General features: G+C 45.3%; 2 pseudogenes; both read left to right on the top strand.

Annotated features, from left to right (window-relative positions):
* The first annotated feature begins 16965 nt into the window (after nt 1–16965).
* On the top strand, nt 16966–17077 carry LOC149440864 (U2 spliceosomal RNA; annotated as a pseudogene).
* Nucleotides 17078–17274: 197 nt separating this feature from the next.
* Nucleotides 17275–17383, top strand: LOC149440865 (U2 spliceosomal RNA; annotated as a pseudogene).
* Nucleotides 17384–22283: the final 4900 nt, after the last annotated feature.

Raw genomic sequence — 22283 nt, forward strand, 5'->3', positions numbered from 1 at the left:
TGCCCTCTCCCCTGACTTCTCCATCAAGATCAATAACACAATCAATAACACAATTATCAGTCCCTCCCCTCATGCCAGGGTACTAGGTGTAATCCTAGACTCCCATCTGTCCTTTCACCCCAAAAGCCAATCGCTGTCCAAATCTTGAAGACTTCACCTCCGCAACATCTCCAAGATACGCCCGTTCCTAACCACGGAAACCACTAAGCAATTTATTCACTCCCTTGTTATCTCTCGCCTTGACTATTGGAACTCCCTCCTCATTGGCCTACCGAATCGCAGACTATCCCCTCTTCAGTCTATCATGAATTCTGCTGCCAGACTTATCCATCTTACTAACCATTCTGTATCTGCCACCCCTCTCTGCCAATCCCTCCACTGGTTTCCCATTGCCCAACGGATAAAATTCAAAACATTAACAATAACGTATAAAGCCATTTATAACTCTGCCCCAAATTACATCAACAATCTTGTCTCTAAATATCACCCAAACCGTACTCTTCGCTCCTCGCAAGACTTCCTGCTCTCTAGCTCCCTTGTCTCCTCCTCCCATGCTCATCTCCAGGACTTTTCCAGAGCTTCCCCCATCCTCTGGAACTCTCTACCCCAATTTATCAGACTATCGCCTACTCTGCTCACTTTTAGGCGATCTCTGAAAACCTATCTCTTCAGGGAAGCCTATCCTGCCCTCAGCTAATAATGGAATCTTCTACTCTTCCTACCAGTCCATCCTCCACAGTTACTACCTTTTGTACCACTAGCCCCTCCCTCCTAGATTGTAAGCTCCAAGGAGCAGGGCCCTCCTTTAACTCTTGTATTGAACTGTATTGTTGCTGTATTGTCTCCTGTTCTATTGTAAAGCGCTCAGCAAACTGTTGGTGCTATATAAGTCCTGTATAATAATCAGATAGTGCCAGCAGGGGACCCCAGAAGAGGAAATTTGCACAGAGCATGTAAGTATAACATGTTTGTTTAAAAAAAATTAAAACTGAGACTTTACAACCACTTTAATAAAGATTGCCAGTCTGGAGTAAGCAGTAAAACTATGTATCAGAAAGTGACAGAGCAGTTGACATGCTATTTTGTAATAAAAATTACAAAAGAAAACTTTTAACCTGGAAAGGACATATTTCTATGTTTCTTTGCAGCAAGATTGTATCTTTTTTCACATTATGTATCTAATGGCAGTGTTGCTTGGAGCTTGAAATATTATCAAAGATACAATGATATTTCTCACATACAAAATGGCTTTGGCTCACCATCATGAACCCAAACAATTAAAATGTCAAGGCAAAGTGTCTCAGAATAAAGGGACAGACATAGAGAGTGGAAAAATAGGAAAGGTGTCCACTTGAAAAAATGCAGCTGCTACATTAATATTTCTCCCCCTCAGTCCATTGCTCCGATTACGGTGTCCTTTTATCATGCAGCAGTAAATGACCGCTGCTCAGTTCTCCGGCATTCTTGGAGAACACAGTTCTCATGTGAATGCCTTTTCATGAAGTGGTGTAGATCAGTTCTCCGAATGAAGGGAAAACGATCTACAAACACTGGAAAACGGCTGCTTTTACTATAATCTCGCAAGATTACAGTAAGAGATCAAACACCGTTTACTAAGCGCGGTAAATTATCGCTGCTTCATTTGCGGTTCCTCAGATTCTCCAGCTCTGAGGAGAATCTGGAGGGAGAACACAGATCGCCAGTGAAGGGCTGACATCGCTCCTTCATATACTGGCCATCTGTGTGCTGAGATAATCAGCGGAGAACATGTTCTCTGCTGATGATCTCTGTTTCCTAAACCACTAGTGATCGGAGATCAGTAATGATCCTCAGGATCGCCACTGATCTCTGTTTCATAAAAGGACACCTATATCCAAAATATGCTGAATCAACCATGGGACTCAAAACATGATACTGTAGTGCAAACCAGAATAGGTGCTGGTATAATGAACATACAGTAGGAAAACAACCAGCTGGTAATTCCACTGAATAAATTATATTTGAATCATTCTGGATGGATATATATGGTTGTGAGATGTCCTGGCAAGGGAGGAGGCAGCTGAATGTGACCTAGAATAGGAAAACTGAATGAGATGGCTCTCTATTGATGTATGTCAGCCAACTTATGTATAAACAGGTACCTCCCTCACACACATAGCCGCTTGAAGTTGTTTGTTCCTGCTTAATTGGATACCACCAATGCAGGTATGAACAACAAACATACCTCCCATTAATAGTGCAGAACTGTGGAATGTAGTCCAATCATCCTGGGCTGGAATACCTGTTCACAGGTGCCAGAAGTTGGTTGACTCCATGCAACACAGATGTACAGCAGTGGTTATACAACTAAATATTAATTAAGTGATTCAAAGGAAAGCAAAATCTTCAAACATTTTTCAGTTTATAAAGTGAATGTTTGAGTTTGTAAAGAAGAATACAAACACTGCAATTTTTTTTGAACAGTCTAATATTCACTTTTCTTCAATTTTTTTTAGAGGAACAACACAAATTTGATATATTTTTCTTCATGTCTTGATTTGGAATAGAATGTGTAGTGTTCCCAATGCATTTGTGTGTCTGGAAATAAAAGCTATTAGAAGGATTTTGAGCTTTATTCACTTTTTTCAACACACTGCTATTATTTTAAACACAACTGTATATATAAACACTCAAGCAAAAAAGGCTTAGAAACGCTTATATAAATGTTCAAGAAAAACCTGTAAAAATTACCACAGATGCTCAATTTAAGTCTTAAAGCAAAAATAAAGGGAAAAAAGAAAAATAATGCAAAGAGGCAGGTTCTTCACTGCAGAAGAAACATGCAATATCTCTTCTGCAGTAAAATAAACTTACCTGCCTGTTCACAATCCTCTGCAGTGTATACAAAGCTGTGTATGCACAGATCTATTTATGTGTCCTGCACAATGCCAATGTGCCGGGATGAATGCCTCCTGCGCATGCACAGTGACATCATTCTGCACCTGCCAATCAAGAAGGCTGATGACCGACAACTGTAAGAAGCTGTGAAGAAGATGCTGGTGCCGACAAGGGATCTCACAGGTGTCCGTCTGTTGGAGTATAGGTAAGTATTCTTGTCTTTATTTCTGCTTTAAAGTGTTACTAAACTCAGGACCCTGAATTCACTATATCTGGTCTCCCACAGTACACAGAACATGGAAATGCAATTATTTTAGTAAATATAAACTGCCAAATACCTTTTCTCATCAGCAGTTACAGCAGTCTTGCGACTACTATCAGTGTTCAGCAGAGCACTGGTTAAAGCTTGTAGGAGTTTTCTTTCTGCTCTAGGAGGATGCAAAACCCCTGACCTCTGTCTGGACAGTGCTGATTGGCCCTGTGCCGATCACCTGCACTCTCCCAAAAAGAAAAAAAAACCTCTCTAGTAATACCCACAAAACTGAGCATGTGCATGTGACTACGGGTGCAGTCTGTCTTATCAGGTGGACATTTGAAGAAGAGAAGGTGCAGAGAAAACAGGACCAGCCTTTTTACACAAAGCAGAGGATTAACCCCTTAGGTTTCACAGTGAGTATAACAAGCATGCTTTACTGCATATACAGACTGATTTTACTGTTGTGGATTTAGTAACACTTTAATGATTGCTATAGACCAGGGATCTCCAAACTATGGTCCATGGTCTAAATCTGGCCCTCTGCAAGTGATCTCCAGCTGTGTGATGTAAGAGGAACTCTGATGGAGAGTATTCCTTAAGGGGTGACTCTGACGTATGGTGGATATTGATATAAGGGGGCTTTGATGGGGACTCTAATTTAATGGGAACTCCCTTATTTATGGTGGGACTCTGATGGGCTCAAATATTTTTTTCTTTGCTTAAATTTACTAAAGTTGTTTTTATTTCTCCGTTGTTCTGAATCATCTGCTGATTACAAAAAACCCCCCCAAAAAAGTAAAACTTATTCATTCATTAAAATTGTATTCACTAATTTATAAAATTAATTTTTTTGAAAAAATATTTGTAAAATACATAATGTGGCCTTCGATGTGAAACGTTTGGAGAGACCTGCGTAGATAAAAAACATTTATCTTTTATAAAAAGGATCATATTTAGTCTACATTCAGGTTTGTGCAGTGTGGGAGAATGAACCCAGGAGGAGGACAGATGCTGAGCTGTTCTAGAGCTCAGTAGTAGTCTGGCTTAGGGACATGTCCTTCCAGTTTGTATATTCTTGCCCCCTAGGTTACACCTACACCTGAGGGGAGCATAGTAAGTACCACAGGGCCACAGGTTGAGCACCGGGGCTCTAAATATTGGGCAGTTAGAACCCGTACCTTACAACTCTGAGGTCCCTTGTTTGTATCCCATTCAAAACATTGTCTTCATGGAGTTTGCATGTTCTCCCTGTGTTTGTTTGGGTTCCTTCCCACACCCCAAAAAACATGCTGGTAGGTTAACTGGTCCTACTGTCTATGAGAGATAGGGACCTTAGACTGTAAGCTCCTTCAGCACTGGGAATGATATGAATGTACAGTATCTCAACCTGATATATATCGTCAGCGTCATTGCTTACAATAGTAGATACACCAGTGGCTATTGGTTGCCCTCCTATGACTAGAAATGTTCTCAGTTATAGGGATCTGCAACTAAATTGCCTGTGTGCAATCAGGGCCCTAAACAATTGCATAACCAATTCTGTTCTGATTACACAATAGCCCATCCTACAGTCATGCATGTAGTCAGGTTCTAAAAGGTTACTGATGCCTCACGGCAAACGACGCATGACAGCACATGTTAGAACAGGACCCTGTGTACACAATCAGCACACAATTCAGCTATTCTACACAAGAATGGAGACAAATCATGCCACCCATCAGGGACCAGTTTCTGGTGGTAATTCACATCTCATTTGATAGAGGCAAAATGGCACCTAACCTGATGCTCCAGACAAAATGGGGAGAAATTACTAAACCTGGAGCAGACAGAATCTAACAACCAATCAGCTTCACACTTTCATTTTCAAAGCTTAACTTAACCCCATTCCTTCTCAATTCTGGTGTCCTTTTAACAGGGTCTTTACATGGAGGCCAGGAAGGAATGGCCGATTGCATGACAACTGACCTTGGCTGTCACAGTTGTCACATGATCAGGAGTAAGTCCCACTGCCTACCAATCAGTTGTCTGTGACAGCACAAAAAGCTCCAACACCCATGGACACATATGTGCGGCATGCAAGCTTTAACCCTTTCACTGCCAGAGCCGTTTTGCATTTTTTTGTTTACATGCTTATAAAAATCATTATAGGCCTGAAGATTATGTAAAACCCCCAAAACATTGTATATTTTCTAAAAGCAGACACCATAGAGCATAAAATAGCAGCAGTTCCCATGTTTTTAATGTCACATTAATGGTTTAGGAAATGCAGTTTCAGTAAAAAAATAAAATTAATTTCAGGGCACACAAATGCCATAAGTTACCCAATTTTTAGTAAAATATAAAAGATGAGGTTGTGCTAAGTAGATATCCAACATGTCAAACCTTAAAATTGTGTGCACTCGTGAAATTTTGACAAACTTTGGGACCCTATGTTTTCCATAGGTGACATTTTAAAGGCCCTACAGATCCTCAATTAACCATGAATAATGGGCCTAGAAGTATTGCTCTCACTCCGGCGTGTACAGCGATACGTAACGTGTAGTGCAATCAATGTTTTTATGTGTAGATTTCCCTGACACCTGCATTTACCTTTGTACACACATGGACTAGGGGGGGAGCTAAAAAGTTTTTTTGGGGAGGAATGTTAAGTGTTTGTGTGTAACTTTAAAGTGTAATTCCAATCAAATTCTAAGCGTAACCCTACTCCCATCCCCATTCTAAGACTATTCTATCTGCCCTGAAAAAGAAAAGATGTCTATACTTGCCTATTCTGAAGTCTCTGTGGTATGGTCAGTGTAGAGGAGAGGCAGCGATAACAGCTGCAGAGTCTGCACCATGAAGTCGCCCATAGAACCATAGATCGGGCAGTCGTTGTCTGCTGTCTCTCCTCTACACTGAAGCTGGCAATGTGACCGGACCAGAATCGCTTCAGAATAGGTAAGTATAGACATCTTTTGTTTTACAGGGTAGATAGAACTAGGGTTGGAGTAGGTTTAGGCTTAGTTAGAATTTGACTGGAATTACACTTTAATTTTTTTACTTTTTCTCATCACATAGGGGACGAAAGGTCTCCTGTGTGATGCATTTTGGTGACAGGTTCTCTCTGAGACATCAGGGGTCTAAAAGAACCCGATGTTTCACCTGTCCTGCAATGAAGCTGATGGAACACAGATCATGTTCCATTATGTTGTTGAATGGCCTTACTGGCTGGGAAATGTGACACATGGACATGGATGTAACATTGGTTCAGTAACAGGAAGGGGAGGCCAGCAAACGAACATTCATTGGTCTTCCTTCTCTTTGCCTAGTGGCACCTGCCATGCCAGTCCAAGGTCTGCCAATGGGCGAGCAAAGCCTGGGAAGCATGGCAGGGGTACGTACAGGGGGAGGGGGTCGCAGCTGTTATGGATACATGGGGGAAGCATGGCAGGGGGACATACATGGGGAGGGAGTTGTTGCTGTTATGGATATACAGGGGATGCATGGCTTTGGGTATATACAGGAGGAGGGGGTTGCGGCTGTTATGGATATATGGGGGAAGCATGGCGGGGGGATGTACAGGGGGAGGGGGTTGTGTCTGTTATGGATATATGGGGGAAGCATGGCGGGGGTACGTACAGGGGGAGGAGGTTGTGTCTGTTATGGATATATAGGGGAAGCATGGCGAGGGTACATACAGGGGAAGGGGGTTGTGTCTGTTATGGATACACTGGGGAAGCATGGCGGGGGGACGTACAGGGGGAGGGGGTTGCGGCTGCTATGGATATATGGGAGAAGCATGGCGGGGGGACGTACAGGGGGAGGGGGCTGCGGCTGTTATGGATATATGGGGGAAGCATGCTGGGGGTACATACAGGGGGAGGGGGCTGCGGCTGTTATGGATATTTGGGGGAAGCATGGCGGGGGGACATATAGGGGGAGGGGGCTGCGGCTGTTCTGAATATATGGGGGAAGCATGGCAGGGGTACGTACAGGGGGAGGGGGTTGCTGCTGTTGGATGGTCCACATGGACCTGGATGTGACGTTGGTTCAGTAACAAGAAGGGGAGGCCAGCAAATGGACATTCATTGGTCTTCCTTCTCTCTGCCTAGTGGCACCTGCCATGCCAGTCCAAGGTCTGCCAATGGGCGAGCAAAGCCTGGGAAGCATGGCAGGGGTACGTATAGGGGGAGGGGGTCGCAGCTGTTATGGATACATGAGGGAAGCATGGATGGGGTACGTACAGGGGGAGGGGGTTGCGGCTGTTATGGATATATGGGGGAAGCATGGCTTGGGGTATATACAGGGGGAGGGGGTTGCGGCTGCTATGGATATATGGGGGAAGCATGGCGGGACGTGCAGGGGGAGGGGGTTCTGGCTGTTATGGATATATGGGGGAAGCATGGCGGGGAGATGTATAGGGGGAGGGGGTTGCTGCTGTTATGGATATATGGGAGAAACATAGTGGGAAGACGTACAGGGGGAGGGGGTTCTGGCTGTTATGGATATATGGGGGAAGCATGGCTGGGGGACGTATAAGGGGAGGGGGTTGTGGCTGTTATGGATATATGGGAGAAGCATGGCGGGGGGACGTAGAGGGGGAGGGGGTTGCGGCTGTTATGGATATATGGGGGGAAGCATGGCGGGGGGACGTACAGGGGGAGGGGGTTGCGGCTGTTATGGATATATGGGGGAAGCATGGCGGGGGGACGTACAGGGGAAGGGGGTTGCGACTGTTATGGATATATGGGAGAAGCATGGCGGGGAAACGTACAGGGGGAAGGGGTTGCGGCTGTTATGGATATATGGGGGAAGCATGGCAGGGGGACATGCAGGGGGCGGGGGTCGTGACTGTTATGGATATATGGGGGAAGCATGGCGGGGAGACGTATAGAGGGAGGGGGTTGCGGCTGTTATGGATATATGGGGGACGCATGGCGGGGGGACGTACAGGGGGAGGGGGTTCTGGCTGTTATGGATATATGGGGGAAGCATGGCGGGGGAGGGGCTTGCGGCTGTTGTGGATATATGGGGGAAGCATGGCGGGGGGACGTACAGGGGGAGGGGGTTATGGCTGTTATGGATATATGTGGAAAACATGGTGGGGGGACATGGGGAAAGCTTGGCGCTGTTTCTGGGATGTGTGGAAGCAATCGGGAGGCTGCAGCCATCAGTAGTGTTCATAAAACCCTCCGCTGGCAGCGAAAGGGTTAAAGCCTTCTTTGTGACTACACGTGTTATGTGGGCAGCAAGGGGTTAACCAGCTGAAGATGGAAGCTGACTGCTTGCTATGTACAGCCCCCTCCAGTTTTAGTGAATTCCCCTCATACTGTCTAGGAAGGCCGTCTCCTCATCAGAAGCCTATAGGTGAGGTGAGGGTGACGTTGACATCACGTTTCTTTGCTGGTGCTTAAAGAGTTAACCGAACACGGCCCGGCCAGCAGCACGAGCTCAATGCCGCCTTTATGGAACGTGAATGGATTCGGTGTTTTCCCGTAATGTCTTCCTTCTTCCAGCAAAGCGTTCCCAGCCCGGAGCTGTGAGAGAGCTGCCCTACGCCGCCCCGCCCCTTTCCCACTCTTCCTCACACTGAGCCCCGCCGCTCCCAGCGGCCCGCTTGTGCTGTGTCACCGTCACGTGCGTCTATCTGGTTTCCCGTAAATCATGAGTCAGCGCCTCGTCACCTCACTCGGCTCTTTGTCTTAAAGCGGTAGAGAGGTGACCCGGTCCGGGCGGGGAGGAGGCGGCGGAGTGCTGCAGCTGTTCTGTGGAATGAAAGAGAAACTCGGTGTGGGGAGGAGCGATCACGTGGACAGAAAAAGTTCTGTGCACAGTTCTAGAGAATCGGAGTGACGTCTATTCAAAGCGTGAAATGACGTCAGAGCCAGAAATGGCCAGCAGAGCTTTGAAGGCATAATAGTGGTGCTAGAGCAGACTTTGTAATGTGGAGGAACCCTGAAAAATGTCCAGGTGTCGGGGGACCGCTCCTAACAATTCATATATGAACATCTGGCTTTAGCATGATTGGTCCATAGCAGATATAAACGGGTGTATTTACCACAAGGCAAACAAGGCATTTGCCTAGGGCGGCATTTTTCAGGGGGCAACACTGTCCCCCGAAAGGAAGAAGGGACACTCGCGGCACGGGGACCAGGTGGAATCTGAGAGAGGCTGCTTGATGGTGTATGCAGAGCCTGACTCTTGTTCCCGGTGGTGTCCGGAGCTGTGAAGGTGAGTGTCTTATCTCTTGTCGGGGAAGGGGGTTGCCAGTGTATGGGGGGCGGTGGTAGTGGAAGGCTCTCCCTGGTGGGGGATTGCCAGTGTATGGGGGGTGGTGGTAGTGGAAGACTCTCTCAGGTGGGGGACTGGGTTGTTGTTGGTCAATGGGAGGAGCCAATTTTTGTGTTGCCTAGGGTGGCTCGAAACCTAAATACATCACTGGATATAAATATAACATCATTTGGTGTACACTGGAGGAGGATCATTTCTAACAATTCCCTTCCATACCCTGTATAATCATGAAATTAACCCCTTACGGCCACCACCCCCTGCCCACAGGGGTGTATTTACCACAAGGCATTTGCCTAGGGTGGCATTTTTCAGGGGATGGGCACCACCACCCCCAGAAGAAGGGACACATGTGGCATGGGGACCAGTTGGGATCCGAGAGAGGCTGCGGGCTGCTTGACAGTGTATGCAGAGCCCAAATCTCATTCCTGGGGGTGTCTTCTGGAGCTGTGAAGATGTGTGTCTGTCTCTTTCTCATCGGGGGGGGGGGGGGGGGTTTAGAGTGTATGGGGGTGGTGGTAGTGGAAGGCTTTCTTCGCCGGCGGGGGGTTGTTAGTGGAAGGCTTTCTTGGCGGGGGGAGGAGTTGGCTTTTGGCAGGTTTTATTGGAAGGCTTTCTTGGCGGTGCGGTGGTGTTGGTCGGTGTCATGCTCTTTTGGCAAGGGGATGGGGGGTGTAGGTGGAAGGCGGACAATTTTTGTGTTGCCCAGGGCAGCGCAGAACCTAAATACACCACTGCCTGCCCATTAAGAGGATCAAAATGCCAGGAGACAGAGGTGGGCATTCCTATCATGTGACCACCGTGATTGGCTGTCACAGCAGTCACTTGATCGAAAAGCTCCCAATCACCGATCTCCCGAAATATGCATCAGAAGCTTGCTGTGACAATTTAGTTACTGTGCAGGGAACACACAGTGAATGCACTTTCAGCACAGTACACTGTTTACCTATAGATGCATATATGCATTAAAGCCCGCGTGCTGAGAAGCCGCATATACAGTATGTGTGCAGCCAGCAGGAAGTGATTAAAACTAAACAATATTAACAAGTGAAGAAGACGGTGAAAGCTGTACTGTCCCCATCAGTGGCCAGTGGAGTGCCATTTACATTGGTGGTCAGTAGAAGTGTGTCCTTATATTAATGGTCAAAAGAGAAAGCCTCCTGTGCATTGGTGATCTATAGAAGTGTGCCAATTGTAATGATCAGAGAATAAAGACCACCCCCTTACATTGGTGGTCAATAGAAATACACTCCCTATATTGATGGTCAGAGGAGAAAGCCCCTCCCCCTTTCATTGGTGGCCCATAGAAGTGTACCCCTATAATGATGATCTGAGGAGAAAGGCCCCCTTTACATTGGTGGTCAATAGATGTTTGCCCCTATATTGATGGTCAGAGATGAAAGCCCCCCTCCTTTACATTGGTGGTCAATAGACACATGTTCCCTTTAATGATGATCAGAGGAGAAAGGCCCCTTTTACATTAGTGGTAACTAGAAGTGCACCCCCTATACTGATGGTCAGAGGAGAAATGCCCACTTTACATTAGTGGTCAATAGACGTGTTCCCCTTATAATCATGGTCAGAGGAGAAAGGTCCTGCTTACATTGGGGCTCAAAAGATGTGTCTTTATATTTTTGGTCAGAGAAGAAACCCCACCCCCATGTATTGATGGTTAAAAGAAGTGTATCCCCTTTAACAATGACCAGAGGGGAAAGGCCCCCAGTACATTTGTGCTCAATACAGTGCATCCCTATATTGATTGTCAGAAGAGAAATCTCCTTACACTGGTGATCAATAAACATGCACCCCCTATTATGATGGTCAGAGGAGAAAGCCCCCCTCCCCTTACATTGGTGGTCAGTATAAATGTGCCCCCTATATTGATGATTAGAGGAGAAAGCCCCCCTTATATTAGTGGTCAAGAGAAGTGTGCCTCCCAAATTGATGGTCAGAGGGGATACCGGTGGTCAATAGAAGTCTTCCCACTATAATGATGGATGATAAAGAGTATAAAGGCCCCTTTTACATCTGTAGTCACTAGAAGTGTGCCCCTATACTGATGGTCAGAGGAGAAAGGCCCCCTTTACATTGATGGTCAATAGAGGTATGCTCCCTATAATGATGATCAGAGGAGAAAGACCCACTTTACAGTGGTAGTTAATAGAAGTGTGCCTCTCTATTGATGGTCAGAGGAAAAACCCTCCAGTTACTTTGTTGGTCAATAGAAATGAACCCCTATATTGATTATCAGAGGACAAAGGCCCCCCTTTATATGAATGGTCTATAGAGGTGTCCCCCTATATTTATGGTTAGAGGAGAAACACACACCCCACTGATGGTCAATGGAAATCTTTCCACTATAATAATGATCAGAGTGTAAAGGCCCCTTTTACATTGGTGGTCACTAGAAGTGTGCCCCTATATTGATGGTCAGAGGAGAAAGGTCCACTTGCATTAATCATCAATAGAAGTTTGTCCCCTCTATATTGATAATCTCAATATCAATCCACCCCCATTCCCATTTTACATTGTTGGTCAATAGACATGTGCCTCTTATGATGATCAGAAGAGAAAGGCCCCTCTTTATATGGGTGGTCAGTCGAAGTTATTGATAGTCAAAATAGAAAGCCCCATTCACAGTTTACATGATGGGTAATAAAAATGTGCCCCCTATAAGGATGATCAGAAGTGAAAGCTTCCTTCTCCTTTACAATGATAGTCAATAGAAGTGTGCCCCCCCCCCCCCCAAATGATCATCAGAGGAGGAGGGCCCACCCTTCACATTGATGGTAAGCAGAGACATGCCACTTACAGTGAAGGCCAGTAGGACAAGGTACCACTTACATTTGTAGACAGTTGGAGGAAGAATGTTCTTTACACTAGTGGTTACATTTGTGGTTAGATAGGGAATCACTAACAACCTCTAGAGCAGTGGTTCGCGACCCCTTTGGGGGTCGAACGACCCTTTCACAGGGGTCCCCTAAGACCATCAGAAAACCTATTTCCGATGTGTAAAGAGCAGCTACTGTGTAGAAAGCAGCTGCTGTGTTGAAAGCAGCTACTCTGTTAAAAGCAGCTACTGTGTTGAAAGCAGCAGTAATGGAGGTAAAACGACACTCATGAATTATGATTACTGGGTAAATAATTTTATGGTTGGGGGTCACCACAACATGAGGAACTGTATTAAAGGGTCACGGCATTAGGAAGGTTGAGAACCACTGCTCTAGAGGAACCCCGGTGGAGAAAGGCTGTGCTAGAGGGACAGTCCTTCGTTCCTCCCTAGTAGTTTCACTTTTTGACTGGTTTATATGAGACAGTAAAACCCATGGAGGGTAAAGTGAGAAGGGATGAAAACAATTAAAGTCCACCTTTGCTGACCTCTCCTTCTAAAATGTTTGTTGTTTGACAGTCCTGCTGAGGCAGGGACTTCAACACTGTTTGAATACAAGTGAAAATGAGACACTGATTACAGATGTTTAATGGGTCAATCAAATTATCGCTTGGCACGCTAGCTCTGGTTCAACCAGGCTCCAGAAAACAGAGACTCCCTTTAAAAACGAGGGAGAACCCAGAGTTGAGAATCTACATGTATACAGTTCAATGAGAGTGCCAAACACATGTCCAATAGTCCAAACATTTTATTTATAAAATTTGTTCATACCAGAAATAAAACAACACATTTTAGGAACCAAACACACATCCAGTCATCAGGGCTCAGGAATTCTGACTGTGTTGAAATTGACTCAGATATCAGATCTGTACTGGGGTTCTCTGCTTTTCAGAAGGCAGATCATCCCAGTGTTTAAGAAGTGCTTCAATTGTGGATCAGTGGTGGTGGCTTCTTAGGGTTAAAACAGTTGGTGAGGAGATGACATATCATCTCCCAGCCACCTGTCAGCCGTCCTCTAAAGAGCAATCCATCATGGATCACCTCTAAGAGGGGAGGCAAGGGCTACCACAAGTGTGAACAAACCCTTAATCTCATATCAGTTTTACCAAGTCAATGTAAGTACAAAAAAATAATTTTTAGTATTTTCCATCTACATCTTTCAGTAAAGTAATACTTAGTGCCATGAAGGTCCTTGTTCAGGTCCTTGTTCAGGCACTTCCTGTCACAGGCCGACACCTTTTTCTCCCTGTAATGCTCCCAAATGGGACTACAGTGCCCATTTCAGCAGAGATTAGGTAGGCATGATCCACTGAAACAAGTCTCTGGAAATGCCAAGCAGCTATTACTGGTATGTATGTATGCAAACAGGAAGTAGCTCCAAAGGGGCTGGAGGTGATCAGCAGCACTGAAATGCAACAGTATGAAGCAAAGGTGAAAAAATATTTCATAAAAAAAATGTCAATTGCTTATGACAAACAGTGGTTTAGCAAACAACATGTCAATCAGGGTTTACAACTATTTTAATGACCAAAACATCTGCTTAGTCAAGACTTCACAACTAGAGCCCCAGAAGAATGTGAGCTGCCAGTATGTGATGTAATACAGTGCTTCTATTCAGGGAAAAGAAACTCAAACTGCATCTCACAATCAACTTTTTTTTTTAAATAGAAAGACCTAAGCATACTGTCCAGGAGTGATTCTAGTCCTCTGTTTAAAATCATTTTTAAAAAAAAGGGTTTTTTGCATCATCTCAGCTGCAGTTATGAGCGTAATCTATATAAGCAAGTCCCAGAATGCAGAAAAACAGCTTTGCAAAATTCCTAATCCCTGCATGTGTGATGAACAGACCTTGCCTCTATAAAGTTATTTTCTGCAGCTGCACTTGTACAAAGCAAACAAATATCTTTTCCCTGCTTTCCCTTCTGAATAAAGGATGATTACAGTATTACATAATATGCTTCACTTACAGTTTGCTGACATAGTATATTATGATTTTAGCGATCAGTAAGTGAAACCATGAATGCTTGTGGTGTCATATAAACCAAAGGAACAAATGTATTATAATATATATAATACCAGAAGGTGAAGCTTCTCAATATGTACAGAGACCACAATATAAAAACCTGACAGAGGTTCTAACCCTTCCCTACACTATCCAAAACAAAAGAAAGTTGTCTTTAAATACACTTAGGCTAGCCATACATTATGCAATTTTGAGAAAATTGCTTGATTCCTCTGTTAACACAGTCATTGCTGATGGGGGAATCCCTCCTGCAGCGCTATTGTGTTCTGCTGGTGGGGAGCCTTTCCCACTGGCAGCATACAATGATCACTGCTGGCGGCTTTATCCACCGGCAGTGATCGCATGACCAAAAACAGACAATCTGGTTTAACTGAAGCCAACTGATAGATCGACCTCACCACAGCCACCCTGCCCAGAGATGGAACACATTCGGCCAGTTCCTGCTGAACCAGATACATTTTGATCCATCTATGGCCCGAATTAAACTCCAAAAGACAATATCACTATGCCCATGCAGGGCAAAGTGGAAGTATCTCTTCAATGGGCATCCCCTGAACTCCATATACCGTGTTCCTTCACAGCTACTCTTCAGCAGCAGATAACACCTACAGAAACTTAAGGGTATGAAGGAGCATGTGACCTGCTCCTCTGTGGCAGTACCAGGGGATGGCAGCCAATTGCTACACCTGAGCACAGTCACAATACTGCCAGGAGTGATTTCAAAGTTCCTCTGAGTCACCACCAATGTCAGCGGCAGTAGTGCTACAAGGGATTGCCCGTAAAGAAAATACATAGGGTCAGGAGATGCCTTTTACAGAGACACTGACATCTTGCCCTGCATGGGCAAGATAACATGGTCTCTTTACTCCTGAGGCGAAGAGCAGAATATCAAAAGGGTTGGAATACCTTTTCAGGGGAACCTGCTGCCCTGGGCTTCTTCCTGGGCTGGTCATGTCATTTAGTCACGTGATCTCTGTAGAAGGGAAGGATCAGCCAATTTAGACCCTATACTTCCCTTCAGCAGAGATCACATAACCAATTGTCTAGACCAGCCTTTCTCAAGTAGGTTTACATGGAACCCTAGGGTTACTTTAGGCTTGCTAGGGGTTCCTAGAGTGGTAAGCAATTTTTGCCTCTCAGATGAGTAACCAATGTGGACATTGACGTTTTTGGCTATCTGTAAGGGGGAGAGAGTTTTCCCAATGACCACAAATGTACGAAGCGTTCTTCTAGGTGACCATCATACTAATTGTCGCAAGCTTACACCCAGAGACTGACGCAGACCTCCATTTTGTTAAGAAATCTCCATGTTGTTCCTCATTCTCCCCCTTTCCTCTCTGTTAATCCACAGGGACATATGTGTGTTGGAAGGGTCACAGGCAGGCCGGGGCACAGCAGAGAACCCCAGAGCTATAAAACATTTTTGAGCTGAAGCGCCTGGTTGTCTAAGAGAGCTGTGCAATATAACACCTCGTAAAAGATAACGCAAGCCTTCCCAGGAGTTCAAAGACATTCCAAGGAAGCACACGAACCAGATAACACTTTTAAAATCCATTTTTCCTCTATGTCTCATATCTTGGAATATGAGAGATTTACAGAAAAAACAGGCATATCTTCAAATTGACCACGACGAGACAAACAGTTTGATAGGTCACTCTCCTTGGCTGGAATACATAGGAAAGCAGAAAAGTAGATCTTTGGAACCATTCCGTGTATAATTTCATATTTCATATCTAATCATTCCTCAGATGTGTCTGCATAATCTACCCGTGGGTGGAATGTCACTTGTGCATGTGGAAAGTTATGAGCCAAAATATGAACTATAAGAGATTTTGGCTCTAGTTTAGGCCTACACCCAGACGATCCCTCCCTAAACGGGATATTGGTCCTTGACTTCAGAGACACCCCCTGCTGGGGAACTACAAAATGGGTTGTCAGGCCTAAGAAAGTTAAGTTGAAGAATTCTCCCGTTTAACATCAGAACCAACTTGGGAGACCCGTACCCTTTAGCTCTGAAACTTGATCTGCTAATCCAGGACTTTGGCAAGTACTTTAACCCTCTAACTCCTCTCTGTTATCTCTTTGCTGTGCTGTTGTTCTCTGTATATTTATATATATATATTGGTTACATCTTTTTCCTGTAAATATTTTTATTGCACTCTTTTGACCTTTTAGTAATAAATCTTTCCTTCTGAAAGTGTTTGAACTGTTTCTATAGCTCTTTATTGCAATTTATGAATTCCTGCCTCTAAAAGAGCGCTACTGTGTTTGTTTAACCCTCTGTATAACCGGCCTGCGGTGACCGTGTTATACAGAAGATTATCTCAACCATTATAGTTTTACAGCTGATATCGCTGAGTTTCCTCTTTCTCTGTACAAAAAGGAGGTGGTGGCAGTGTGAAGGGTTAATTGCGTAATTAACCTGACCCAGTAACAATTGCTCCCAGGCTGCCGGTACATAGATTGTGGTCCAATTAGCTGGAAAATCGTTGTGCAGGGGGCAGCTGGGCGTGGCATTGTTACGCATGTGACATCACGGTTTTAGATTGGCCAGTCCTTCAGTCACGAGTTTGGTGAGAAGGTCAGGGGTCTGACGCCGCGTTCGTCACACTAATGTACTGTGAACTTTTGATACAGTAATTATTAGTAGAGTTTGCTTCTCGGCCTTTTGGGTAAGAACAAGTGTAGTATCTGTTCTTATCAGTTTTTGGGAGGAAGAACGCTGGTGCCTCTTGTTGGATGGGGTGGCTGGTTAGTACTCCTCCTGATGTAATAATATGGGAATGGTGGGAGAGACCCTTTTCCTCCCGGGTTGAATCTGACCTGGTTTCCAGGCTTGTCCCTGGTTGATGGCAGGGCTCTCCCTAAGTTCTAATGCCTTCCTATAAGAGATGGGGCTGCACTGATCTGGCCATGGGCCAGGGTGCTGTAAATTCTCATGGTGGGGGAGTTTACTATGACATTTTTCGGCCTTTTGGCTAAGATCAAGTGTAGTATCTGTTCTTATCAGTTTTCAGGAGGGAGAATGCTGGTGTCTCTTGTTGAGTGGGGGCGGAGGTTAGTACCCCTCCTGATGTAATTAGGTATGGAGTAGTGGGCCGGTTCCCTTTCCTCCCGAGTTGATTCTGGCCTGAGTCCCACGGGCTTGTCCCCAGTGATGGCAGGGCTCTTCCTAAGCTCTAATTCCTTCCTGGTAGGTTCCTGCACTGGGCCAGGCTGTGAAAGAAGCCTACGATGTATGCACCCCTGGAGTGGCAGTGCAGGGGTGCCAGAATTCTCAAGGTGAGGGAGCTCACTTTGAGTTTTAGGCACTATGGTCACTACACCAGTCACACTTTGTTTTATGTAGAAAGGGATAAAAGAAAGAGAGCACCAACCTTGCGCATTACCTCAGTAAACAATGGATAATTTTATTGAATATACTCACAAGAGTAGCGATAAAAGAGGCATAAAATAACCATAGTCCACACAGGGTTACAGGTCACGTGCAAATTCCATCCAAAGGCGGGATGCAAGCTAACGCATTTTGAAGGGTTGGACCAAACAGGTTGAAATATTGACACTCAGTGGCTGAATGCCTCCTAGCTATGTGAATTCTGCCTAATTGAGGTTTTATATCCGTGAAACCCAGAGGGGAACCTGTTTTTTCGATCACCTCTGATGAAGAAGGGTTCACCCTTTGAAACGCGTTAGCTTGTATCTCCACTTCAGATGGAATTTGCACATGACCTGTAACTCTGTGTGGACTAAGGTTATTTTATGCCTGTTTTATCGCTACTCTTGTGAGTATATTTCTTCAATAAAATTATCCATTGTTTACTGAGGTAATGCGCAAGGTTGGTGCGCTCTTTCTTTTATCCCTTTCTACAGTTTTATCAAGCTTCCCCAGCTTCATGATAGAGCTGCGCAACCTTTGATCAGTATTGGATGAATGCACTGTTCGTTAAATAATCTTCTTTTGGTCGGAGTCCTTGAGCGCAGGAGATAGTGGATGTTTGTTGACACTTTTTCTTATTCCTGGCCGAACGGCCCGCCATAGTATTGCACTATGGCACCAAAGCACTTGTCCACTTCCCCTTTATTTTTTCCATGTTTGTTTGTCATTTGCACAGCACTGTACGCACTCTTTCACTTCCCCGATTAGTAGGGTGTAAGTCCTCGGGCCTGCCATAAAAGTCTTGGGGGGGGGGGGGGCATGTGGCCTTTTGGTCAGGTTCTCCCCCTCCCATCGGGTCTCCCTTTGGGGGAGCCCCACACTAAGTACTCGGGGTAGCCTTGCTTCAGCAGGCCTCCTGAAGAAAGGGGTCTGTCTGGTTTCAGCCAGGTGGACAAGTGGGTGACTTAGTCCCTGTCAGGAGCCTTGTGCCCCGGGGGATCAGGACAAGGGCCCTTTTTCTTTGGAGGAGGGCCAGACGTACACCCTGTGTACTTTTTTGTGTGCTTCACTTTTTTGTGCTCACTTTGTTTTTGCACTGGGTGCTAGTTTTGTGGGTGTTTTCACTACTCCAGGGGTAAAAAAGTGTTTTTTTTTGGCACAATGGTCATTATACTGTTCCGTGCTTTTTTTCACCTGCCTCTAGGGCCAGGCCTTTTGGCTGGGACCAGAGGAATTTTTTATTCTTGGCCAAAAGGCCAGCCACGGTCTTGCACTTTGTCACCTGAAACACCCATTTCCCCTTTCCCTTTTATTTTTTAATGTTTGTCACTTCACTTTTTTGCACAGCACTGTATGCATTTTCTCACTTGCTGATTAGAAAGGGGTAGGTCCTCGGGCCTGCTCTGAAAGTCTTGGGAAGGAGGGCACATGGCCTTTTGGTCAGGTCCTACCCCTCCCATGGGGGTCATTTTTCAGGGGATCCCCACCTAGTACTTGGGTTGGTCTTGCTTTGGCAGGCCTCCTGAATAAAGGGGTCTGCCTGGTTTTGGAGGTGGATCATTGAGTACCTCAGCACCTGTTAGAAACTTTGCAATCTAGGGGATCAGGACTAGGGTTCTTTCTCTTAAGAGGAGGGCCATGCGTACACCCTGTGCACTTTTTTGTGTGATTCACATTTGTGTGCTCATTTTTTTATCCCCTGGGTATTAAAGCGGAGTTCCACCTGAAAAAAAAATAAAAGTCAGCAACTACCAAAACTGTAACTGCCGACTTTTAAAATACAGACACTTACCTGTCCCTCAGTCCAGCGGTGTCCTCAGCCCGCTGGTTTCACTGGCTGTCTTCTCTCCCTGGCGCTGGCATCTTCAGTGTGGGCACTTAGCTGTGACAGCTTGTAGCTTCATATCTGGGTGCCCACTGTTCAAGCGCGAGAAGTGCTTTGCTTTGTGAATTACCCCATAGTCTTCTCTCTAGTCCTGTCACGTGTCCCAGAAGACTACGGGGAGGGAGGACAACTTCTGCTTTCAATTGCCTAGGTCAGTGGTGGGCAACCTTTTTTTTCAACTGAGCCAAATCTCGCCAAAACCACGATTGAAATTTATTTTGAGAGCCACATTTTTAAAACTGAAAATACATAGGATGGTACACTGTTTTTAGTTTCAATAAGTTTTTATAGTAATTCATCCCCCATATAGTAATTCATCCCCCATATAGTAATTCATCCCCCATAGTAATTCATCCCCCATATAGTAATTCATCCCCCATATAGTAATTCATCCCCCATATAGTAATTCATCCCCCCTATAGTAATTAATCCCCCATATAGTAATTCATCCCCCCTATAGTAATTCATCCCCCATAGTAATTCATCCCCCCTATAGTAATTCATCCCCCCTATAGTAATTCATCCCCCCTATAGTAATTCATCCCCCATATTAATTCATCCCTCATATAGTAGTAGTAAGTAAGTAGCAAGTAGTAAGCCAAGTCCCCCCTGTGTCAATTCACTTACCTTTGCTCCGCGCGTTCCTCTCGCCGTGTTCCCGCGCCATTCCGGTCTTCAGGGCGGACTGTGAGAGGAGCCTAGCTCCTCTCACGTTCGTCATGCTGCCCCGCCTACACACATCCTGACAGCCAATCACTGGCTATCAGGATGTGAGTGGCAGCGAGACTGGCCAATCATTGCATTTGAGCGCGCTGCCCTGGCTGTTTTTTTTTTTGGATCACGCTCCAGAGTCCCTGCCGCCCGAGAGGAGGGAGGGGAGTGGGCGCCCGGCACACAAGAGCCGCATTAAAGCGTGTAAAGAGCCGCATGTGGCTCGCGAGCCGCGGCTTGCCGACCACTGGCCTAGGTGAACGCAGCAGAAGTGGAAGCGGGTACCTGTCAAATTTGGGTACCCACATCCCCCCCGCTCCCCAAAGGTGCCAATCCTTAATGGGGAGCGGAGGACAAAGGCTTAAAGCGGAACGTCCCCTTTTGGGTGGAGCTCCACTTTAATAAATAATAGTACAGCTCTATAACACCTGAGTGCACAGCCAGGTGCCTACACTGAAGATGCTGGTGCCAGGGAGAGAAGGTGGCCGGTGAAACCAGCGGTGATGAAGACACAGCTGGACTAAGGGACAGGTAAGTGTCTTTATTTTGAGCCTATTTTTACACTACAGCGGTGCGGTAAATCCCATTCCTGTACAAATCACATGCGATTTGCATGCGGTGCGATTAGAGCCATACATTGTGTATGGCTCTATTCGCACCGCACCCGTACCAAAAACGTGCAGGACCCTTTTTTGGTCTGCACTAGAATCGGATCGCATAGGTATTCACACTGATGCATTCCGATTTTGCAGATCGCACCGCGTTTTCCGGACCAATGTCGGGATGTTGTTAACATACACACCCACATCGGTTCGTATGCAATTGTGATGCGGTGCGGAATTTGCACTGAAAACGTTGCGAATTCCGCACCGCTTCAGTGTGAACCAGGGCTAAAAGTCAGCAGCTACAGTTTTTGTAGCTGCTGACTTTTTTTTTTCTTTTTTTTTAGGTGGAACTCTGCTTTAAAGAATCAAATCATATGAGTCATTGGCTGACTCACCTGTTTCACCATAGATATCCTTGTGTCAGGACTTGCCTGGTGGGTACACTAAGTAGACTTTGATGTCTCTGGCCCTCTGCATTGATTATATGCCCTCTGCAAAGCAGAATAATACACAGAAAGCATTGTGAACAGTTTTTATAAAATACTCTAAAATGGTTTCATTACCAACACAATTATTGTTGAGATTAAAGTAAAGTAAAAGCACTTGCAGTTTTTCAATGATATAACTGACTTGTGGTTTCTATATTAACACTGTTACCTCGTCCTGTGGTCTGTCACAGATTCCAGTGGTGTTTTTATAGACCAGTGTAAAAATCCCCTTTGCTCTCCTGGATAAGAAGCACATTCCAGTTTGATGAGGGTACCCTGTCCCTCACAGGAGTGGAATCATTTGTATCCTCTTGACGTTTTCATCTTCTGCCAACATGGATGAGTAACCTAAAGGGAAACCAAGGAAAGGAAGAGAGTTCTGGCAGCAGTAGCATACATGACTGTTATATATATAACTGCTACTTTTACTACATTTTGTCACTGTACAGCTTCAGTGTTAATGAGATTTAAGGGGTGAGCAAACCTCATACTTCTATTGAAGAAACACAGCATCAATTTTAATTTCTCTCTCTGAGGTGTAATAGAGCAGGGCTTTGTCTCTCCATCAGGGCTTCCCTGATATCTGAGAGTACAGCAGGGATATCAGAGGCTCAGAGATCAGTTGAGAAGCCAGGATATGGGTTATCTCTGAATTCAGCATTCTTGTATAGTGCATACACTAGGAGGACCCTGTATGGGAAGCAGGCTTTTTTCTGATGAAAAAAGTGTTGTACTTAATGTGATTCTAAAGGCAAACTTTTTTTTTAAATTAGAAGCATACCTGTTCTGTGTAATGGTTTTGCACAGAGTAGCCCTGATCCTCCTCTTCCTGGGTCCCATGCAGGCGCTCCTGGCCCTTTCCTCTTGCCAAGCGCCCCCATAGAAAGCCGCTTGCCTTGGGGCTA

The sequence above is a fragment of the Staurois parvus genome, unplaced genomic scaffold (genome assembly GCF_062004578.1).
Source record: "Staurois parvus isolate SC_StPar_1 unplaced genomic scaffold, SC_StPar_1.0 ptg001051l, whole genome shotgun sequence".
Lineage (NCBI taxonomy): Eukaryota > Metazoa > Chordata > Amphibia > Anura > Ranidae > Staurois > Staurois parvus.